The sequence below is a fragment of the Fopius arisanus genome, unplaced genomic scaffold (assembly GCF_000806365.1).
Source record: "Fopius arisanus strain USDA-PBARC FA_bdor unplaced genomic scaffold, ASM80636v1 scaffold00040, whole genome shotgun sequence".
Lineage (NCBI taxonomy): Eukaryota > Metazoa > Arthropoda > Insecta > Hymenoptera > Braconidae > Fopius > Fopius arisanus.
The window spans coordinates 973,622-980,475 of NW_011887779.1; the positions used below are offsets into that span (position 1 = coordinate 973,622).

The 6,854-nt window shown below is 40.4% G+C and overlaps 1 non-coding gene across 1 annotated transcript; it reads right to left on the bottom strand.

The window, feature by feature from the left end:
- Positions 1-513: 513 nt before the first annotated feature.
- Positions 514-585, bottom strand: TRNAV-CAC (transfer RNA valine (anticodon CAC)). The gene has a single exon. It is a non-coding gene; the product is annotated as a tRNA-Val (tRNA).
- Between the last annotated feature and the right edge of the window lie 6,269 nt (positions 586-6,854).

A 6,854-nucleotide genomic window follows, 5' to 3' on the forward strand; every position in this document is an offset into this window, starting at 1 on the left:
ATTGAATAATCCGAATTATGGGGGTAATGAGTGGAGAGGAGCGATGAGCTCAAGTCAAGTCGAGAGACTGTCTCTGATATTTATCTTTTTTTAATGAACAGGTGGCTTTTTCGAATTTGTCCTCCGGACGGAAAGGTCGATTCATTTCTCAGAACCACATTATTTCTCAGTAAACAGGGATTCGAATGTATGACAGGGAGAAATGTAGACAGAAATTACATTACTTCGAATCAAATCCGCGTCGTTCTTGTGGCTCCAAATAAAGGGGTGGTTACAAAATATTTGTAATAATCATTTTTGTCCAGCTCGATTTGTTTTATAGAAAAAGACATGACGAAAATATTAATATCAACTCAAGATTCTGAGATATTCGATGAAAAGTGTACCGGAGACGTAATTGCTCGAAACTTCCGAAAAATATCAGATACTAGGTTCTTTCATTCAAATAATCTTTTATAATGAAATACTAATAATGTTAACATCGAATATCTCAAAATGCAGGAAAAAAAAATATGTTTCCGCCCGGGTTCGAACCGAGGACCTTGTGCGTGTGAAGCACACGTGATGCCGCTACACCACGGAAACTACATGAAATTATGTTTGATTTAACCGACTGTTTCATCCACGATTTTCTTCTCTTTTTCTCATTATCTCTCTCTTCCTCGATTCAAATTTTCTGCATGATTTTTTCCTGTTATTGCTTTTTCGTTAATTAATTCGCAATATGACTCAAGTCATTGTCGTTGGTATGATAAGAATTCGAGTTCATTTTTGTTTGGCGGGAGGAGTTGATTTTTTGGATAGTGACTCACCGAATTTCGCGTAAAAATCCTTGCACTCTGGATAAGAATAAAATGCCTGGTGATCACCCGCAGATGACCTTGTCCTTCCGATGTGTAACACCCGGTACTCGGGAATAGCTTTCAAATTCTCTCATGGTCATGGTCGGCCGCGAGTGCCGCATCTGTTACGTCATACCCGTGGCATCGGTTTTAAATTTAGAGGTCTCGATCACTTGGTCTCCTCATTTCCTCTATTTTCTTAAAATTTTTCCCCTTTGCTGCATCTTGGAGACAATATTTCCTGTGATATTATAGTTTAAACATCGAAAAATGGGGCATGTAAGGTGATGTGAACGTTCAAAGATACGGGAGATAAAATTTGAAAGAGAAAAAAAAATCCAGTCCCTCTTCTGTTGGATTTGAATGTCACCCACACTTTGAAAATTTGTGGGCAAATTTTTCATCGGTTTAATAGTATTTGTATGGTGGGCCTTGGCCCCTGCTGGTGATAAAGTCGAGCGCGTGATAAGACTATTCATTTCAGAAACGTTTGCCAACAGTTTGACCTACTCGAGATTTCTCGGAGTTTATGACAGATGGTCGGTAGAATTGACAGTTTGTTGGATAAGTTGAATAGATCATCGCCGAGGAATTAGGGAATTGAACTGAATGTCAATGTCAATTGAGATTAGGAATTGCTTTAATTGGGATAATGGACTTTCTCCTGTTATTTTAATTAATATAACATAAACAACTGTGAAAGTTGAGCTGGATGAAATGATCAATTACAGCTGGTGGTTTTGATTGAGCGAGACGGATCGCCAGATTGCGTGCATCGAGGAGTCATTGGCCGTTTGATAGTGCAAAAATAGCGGGTGAAAATGGACTTTTACTTTTGAGCTCGTGATGTGGCTAAATTGTCATGGCAAATACTGACTTTCACAGCAGTTCGGGGTATCAATAAACGGGACGTAGATAGCAGAAGATGATTAAATTTTTATTTCTTCAAATTGACAAATTCTTCTGATTTGTTTTTCCTTTGGATGCTATGAATCATTAGGTTTTCAGGGGTTTTGTCAGGGGAATTTAGCGGGGATATTTGGCATCGGCAAATGATATCTCATCCCTTGGAGAGTTCTCGAGTGTGATATAACTACTGAAATCCTCTTGAGAAAACTCATATGTGCGTGTGTGCAATTGAGATTGAGAGGGTCTGTCTTGTCCCTTTGCTTATACTGTTTTATTCAGTTTCACTCGACGATTTCTTTCAATTTTCTTCTCTCTTTTTGATCTTGAGAAAACCCGTCCGTGATTATGGAAAACTTTAAACTCTTGGGTTTAGGCTATTTCAGTCCTTATCTCTCTAATGTCACGAGAGTTTCAAGAATTTTCTGTAATTCAAGATATGATTTTTCAAGGGCGTGGAGGAGAAAAATTCCAAAGGTTTGGGCTTTTTTCGTTTACGTTGTTTCTCCACAAGATTTTATCTCGTGTATAATATTTCATGGGCTCACTTTTATCGCAATTCACTGCCAAATTGTCGTGTTTTTCTCTGACAATTTTATTTACATCTGGATAAAACATGAACGACGAAAAATGACGACAAAGTTATCGAATTTACGTCATGAACTTTCTGAATTCTAATTTTTGAAAAATTCCTCTCAACTTCTTTTTTTTATATCACGATTTTTTTCTCTGACATCTGGATATTTGTTCTTTTGTAGTCTAACTCATGCAGAATGTACTTTCAATAATTTCCATTCTGACATTTCTGATTAGTCGACTTGTATACATGTCGTATTCATGTATTCAAATAAAGTTCACACACTGAGAAAATTCTTGGAATGAAAATTGACTACTGTTTAGCCAGAGCCAGGGATCGATTGTTGTTTTGATGCAGCCAACTGGGAAAACACAATGGAAATACTTTTCCTTTTCTTCATTTCTCTTTGGAGTTGTCTCGAGTTTATTCCCTCAACATCGAACTCCGCCGTGATAATTTATTAGAGACTCTAATTATTTTTTCTCGGATGAATAAGTGATGTAGAAGAATCGAGACAAATGGAGAAATAGAGTCAAGCGAGTTGAGGTAATTTCCACAGATCGAACGTGATGTTTATTCGGCGTCTTGGATCATTGATTACAGTTGCCATAAAGTCCCCAGAGACGTAATTGACCTAAAGGAATGGACGGGGTCGACTCACAGAGTTCATTGCCATTAGCTATCTTTCTCGTAGGTTATACATAGAACATTGAACACGCGCCTGCGAACGTGACCAGAGGAAAATTGTCAGGCCCTATTGCCCCAGGAAAATCCCCCAACTCTATTATCAATTGAAAGATAAAATTCTTAAAATTAGTAAGACACTTTCTCTCCCGCGCTTACACAATTGTCAAAAAAAAATTTTATTTCATGGAAAAGTGATTGCAAAATAAAAAATCCCATTGGGAATGCTCCGAGTGCAAATAAGATAAGAAAAAACATTTCATCTATTCGGTTGTGGCGTAAAAAAAAATTCAATTGAATTGGCCAAAATGTATTTTACGATCGAACGTTAAAACACCAGAAGGAAAAAAAATGGAATCCTCTCGATGGCAACTCCATAACTCTCTCCGCGAGTCCTAGGTCCTCTTTTAGCATAAATCCATAACGGGGAATGTGGCTTTTACGATTACGAGCTTTCTCCCCACCTGAGTGAAAATGGCGATCGTGAAATGGGTGCGAGGGTCGACTTGGCGTATCGGAGAAATAATAGCGAATGCCTGTGGAAGGGTGGGAGTAACGTGGGGGATGGTCTGTTGAAGGGTTCAGTGTCTCGGGTTGACCCTGCGCATATACCCGATGATGTTAAGCCAAAGGGGGAATGACCTAGTCCCTTCTAGTCCCTATCTCTCCTATCGCCATCATTAACCCTACGTACGTTGTATGCACGACTAGAAAAATCATCGATGCAATTGCAAAAATTGTGTATCACAGCTTATCATTCACTTTTTGAATTCTCAAACTTTTTCGCAAAATTTTTAAATGCACATGAGAGTAATTAGTTGCAATGCGTCACACGTGTCACAGAGGGTGAGACTCGAAATTATGTTGGTCACCTTTCTTTCCTTCCTGTAATTTGCGAGGTGTTATCGTTTGAGCGATCAAAGTGAAAACATTTCGGAGTTCAACCCCTTGCAGTAGTGGGAAGTGTAGTTGTGAGGTCATTACCCAGAGCCCTCAAGTGCGAGTGAAGAGGGAAGTTAAAAAGAAAAGGGACAGGAAATTGGCAAATACACGGGTGGGTCTGTCGAAAATAATATGTGAGCAGTGCATTGCAGAGTATAATTGACTCAGTCTAATGTCTCATGACTCACTCAGCAAAAATTACGACTGAATTTCCCCGAAAGCTTCATTAATAAATTCACTGACTTTTCGACTCCACAAACCCATACTCAACAAATCTCGACAAATATTTTTTCAAGATATAAAAAAAAATATTATTCATAAAAATCTCAAGGGATGGGATTGTGACAGCGCAGGCAACTGCCATCTCTCGTCGAAGCCCCACGTTTTTTCCTACCCCGTCGGAGGGTAAAGGGAGATATGAAAAAAAGGAGGGTTGACAGTGCCATTGCACTGCACTGGGTGAGGGTCATTACTCCGAGCAAGGCGAGCCGGTGACCTCGGCGCCAACGCCCGGAATCGATCCAATCCCTGTCCTTACTCCCAGACAACGTGGCGGGGAGGCCAACATCCACAGGGTGAAATGCACCAGCACTCTTTTTATTACTCATTTCTCTTTCTCTCTCTGTTTCTCTTTATCTCGCCCCTGCCACCCTCCCACCCCCTCGTCTTTCTCCTCCGCTGCCCCCTTCGCGGTACAATGTACGGAGCTTTGTATGACTGTGCTCGTGGGGAAGGTTGTAGCTTCCTCTTCACACTTTTCCTCTCTACTATCCTGCTATTCTGTTTGCTCCCAGTCTGGACTTTCTCCTCCCCCTCACTCCCCCTTGCATCTTCTTGTTTTGTATCACCATGTACAGTGAGCGTTCCTCCAGCTTTTTCGTACTCAACCCCCTGATTTCTTCTCATAGAAAACCAGACACAAAGGCTCCACGTCGAATAAAATTGCTTGGTTTTTTCAGTTAAGAGGTTTCTTTGTTCTCGATATTCAAAGAGAGTAATGGTTATGGCTGATTCACGAGTTGATTCGAGTCGAGTGACTCGGAATCCGTGATTTTTGGGTTTGATGCGAGTCGCATTGAATTCGTTCAACTTCATCCGACATGATTTCCAGTTTAAAAAATAATTATACAGGCACGTCGTTACGTCTTTTGAATTTCCCGCGGTAATCGATCTGGGACCCTTCAGGGTTCCGGGGCCCGCTCAGAGATGGCTCCAGTGAGACCTCCGGGGCCTCAATCGTTCTTTTAATCCAATTGGCTCACTATTTTGGTTTGCGGTAGTGAAAGCTATGAATTTCGATCTGAAAATCGTTTTGTTCAATCTGACACTCAGCGATTCCCAAGTCCCGTTAGAAATTTTCTGTCGATCTAAGACCCGATTTCCGGCTCTTTTGGAGCAAGACAAACAACGCCACGTGCCCACCCCTTAATATCGTAACCGTTATTACGTGAAGACTATCAATGAGGTTCGTATTACAGGACGCGTGTCGCACGCCAGATGCAATTCTTGCTCGGTAAATAATCAGCTGGGGATATACACGTGGGAGGATCTTCCCAAACAAACTTTAATTCATTCCGCGGGTGGTTACATCATGTGGACAAATTTCCAAATGGATGGGTCCCAGCGATTATTAATTTACCTCACACACACCGAAAAAAATTCCGTCTCAAAAATTGACAACTTTTTTGCAATACCCACGACCGTTTTCTCTCCGCGTTAAAAAAAAAATTATGTTAAATAAATAATTATCCAGATTAACATTTCATTCAATAAAAAAAAAATATATATTGCATTTCCTAAAAACGAATTGTCCCTTCACTCAGTGCTTACGGCTGAGTCGAGATGAATTTCTTACATTTTGTCCTCCGGAGATGGGCAACCGGAAATTATCCAGACAGGCAACAACCGGATATCGATTGACCGCTCAAGATATCATTGGTGTGTCAATCAAGACTCGAATTGCCGCATCTTCACCCATGGGTTTCTCCTGTAACAAGGAAAACGTTTTTCTTTTTTTTTTTCTAATGGTTTTTTCTCGAACAATTGCATAACGAAGACGGATACGCGCGTGTCTTCGGTATAAAGCAGCTGCGGTTTCATTCGTCATGATTATTTCAAAGGGCCACGCGTCTTTTCATTCAGTCCACACGAGCCTCTCATTTTTTACCTGCAGGTCTAGGCTCTATGGACACCTGCTCCATCTCAATCGTCTCCTCTAGCTTTCCCTTTTTCGCAATGAGCCCCCAGATTATTGTTTCGCAATTTTTCATGGGCGATGGTTGGAGTGAATTTTTTAAATAGTTTCCTTTTCGATTTTGGTTGGATCACTGATTTTCGGAAGAATCTCAGTATTTTCTCGGAAACCCTTTTGCGACATATCAGATATTTCATAATACAGACGGAAAACGGACATCTGGCTCCGCTTTTACGTAAAGTATCACCCAATCCTTTGAACTCTGACACACAAAGAATCAGTGGAACATCTGTCGGAAAATTGTGAAATTTCTCTGTAGATGCTCTCATAGTTGGACCAACAGGTGTCTTTACCCTTTATACCCATCCATTTTGATCGATTTTTCGTAAGTTTCAACGAAAAAGCCCCTTGGAATTGACACCGTCCCCGGAAAAGTGAATTAGGACAGATGCAGTGAAGGGTTTTGGGTCCTTAATCCGAATTATGAAAAAGCAGATGGGAATCCTGCGGTCATCCATTATTGGTTTTGCGTAAACAGCAGCTGTTAAAATTGACGTAAAGACGCGCACGGAGAGAATAAATTATTGTTGCAGAATATTTCGTGATCGAATAGTTTGAGAAAATTTTAAACGGGATGATTCGCGGAAGGAAAATCTAATCCCGGAAATGATCGAAGCGGGTCAATAAAAAAAATATACTTAGCGTTATT